We start from the raw sequence: 2,347 nt of genomic DNA on the forward strand, positions 1-2,347 counted from the left end.
CTTAAACTGATGGAATATGCACAGCTTGCAGATTTAACATATAGAAAAAGAGAGCAAGAAAAACATATGTTTGAAGAAGATTGGAAAATGTTTATATAATATATGGGGGGGGACTGTGTATATTTGAAAACATTGACAGCATTAAGATAAATTCAATGGTGTAAATAAGTTTTGATGGATGTAATAATGGACTGCTGAATGGTTTAGTTTATATAAAAAATGCTATGTTGTGCAAAATGAACCATAGAAAGAGAAGAAGGGAAGTCGTTGATATTTTAAGGTTGCTTAAAAGAATATTCTAAGATGTAAAACAGAAAATTTAATAAAAGTTATTGTTGTTTTTGTTTAGTTGTTTAGTCGTGTCCGACTCTTCGTGACCCCATGGACCAGAGCATGCCAGGCACTCCTGTCTTCCACTGCCTCCCGCAGTTTGGACAAACTCATGCTGGTAGCTTCGAGAACACTATCCAACCATCTCGTCCTCTGTCGTCCCCTTCTCCTTGTGCCCTCCATCTTTCCCAACATCAGGGTCTTTTCCAGGGAGTCTTCTCTTCTCATGAGGTGGCCAAAGTATTGGAGCCTCAGCTTCACGATCTGTCCTTCCAGTGAGCACTCAGGGCTGATTTCCTTAAGAATAGAGAGGTTTGATCTTCTTGCAGTCCATGGGACTCTCAGGAGTCTCCTCCAGCACCATAATTCAAAAGCATCAATTCTTCGGCGATCAGTCTTCCTTATGGTCCAGCTCTCACTTCCATACATCCCTACTGGGAAAACCATAGCTTTAACTATACGGACCTTTGTTGGCAAGGCGATGTCTCTGCTTTTTAAGATGCTGTCTAGGTTAAAACACCAGAGCTGGTTTTGGTGATGGAGGTAGGGGAATTCACCCAAATGCTGTATTTCCTAAGAAACAACAGGATAGATGTAGCTAATATTGTGTGCACACAGCTTCCGAAAACAGAGCAGAGCAGATGGGAATGTGTACACAACCAGAAATTCCTACCCCCCCCCCTTTAAATCCTCAGGGTGTGCTCACAATCTCAGCGGCAGTCAGAACTCTTCATCTCCTTCTTTGTCCTTTTCACCTGTCAGACATTTCCAAGGTGAGGCTGTTCCCAGGGGGAGCATCAGTCTGTAGGCAGGATGACGGAAAAAGCAAAGCTGAAGCAGTGCAAATGGTGTGCAGAGCGCAATGCGGGAACAGATGTTTCTCAAAGAGATTCATCTCGCAGGTTACGTATTATTCTAGCAGACTGTCCACATGGTATGCTGTGCAAGGCAAGAGGTGGACAGGATAGGACCCCTGCTAGCAAAACGCCACAAATTGTGCTGCGGTGTTCATTGATGAAGCATCTCAGAAATATGGCTGTGAGCCAATCGAGATGGCGCATCTCCAAATGTTTGTTTGTTTGTTTGTTGTTATTCCCTCAACCTGGAGAAGCAATCTATTTTTCCACCTTCCCATTTCGACTCTCTGGCACCTTATCTGCATAACCCAGCAATTCTAAAATATAGACTCGCTTTTGCTCTCGCAAGATTGAATGTATTGCTCTCGGCTGTACTTGAGGGAAGACTCCAACAGATTCCACACGAAGAACGCTCATGTCCCTGTGGAAATGGCAGTACCGAATTGGTGGCGCCTTCTGGCTTGCACTCTTTATAAAGACTTGAGGAATGAGATTATCGCCCTTCTTTTATTGTCCATTCTGGGTCGCCCAACCACTGCCACAGAGTCCTTTCTCTTGGCAGATCAAGATGAGCAGGTGACAGCAAAGGTTGCAAGGTTTTTAGCTGGGGCAATCAGAAAACAATCCACTATTTGACTATTGAGTCAAACCCCTAAAATGTATTTTATATAATTGACTTTTTATTTCTGTTCTTTGCATATCGTATTGTTGTTTTATTGCTATGGCCGGTGGCTGATGCAAATAAAGATTCAACCTGGAGTTGAATATGGGGCATAAATAACTAGATGTGAGTGCCTTTCTATGCAGAACTTTGTTTGGGTTCCTGAGGCTGTTTGGCAGCTTTCTTTCTTGCTGGCAAACGAAGATACTGGATATTTTCAGGGGGCACAGGGGATTCCTGTAGAGAAGTGCTTCCTTGTTGGGAAATGGGATCAAAGTTGGGGCTAGAATGAGAGGTTTCTGTCTTTATCTTCCCACATAAGAAGCCTGGTATGTCCCCTCCCCCTTAACATGCAAAGGGGTCTTTGTCCCCTCAAGCCAAATGTAAAATAAGAACTGGAGGCAGGTGCCATCAACAGCTTGTGGAGGCTCAGGTTTCAGCAGATATTTTTCCCCTGGATTTTGCAAGTTTGTAATTCTAGATTCAATCAGTTCTAAAT

The sequence above is a fragment of the Podarcis tiliguerta genome (assembly GCF_965153285.1).
Source record: "Podarcis tiliguerta genome assembly, chromosome: 5".
Lineage (NCBI taxonomy): Eukaryota > Metazoa > Chordata > Lepidosauria > Squamata > Lacertidae > Podarcis > Podarcis tiliguerta.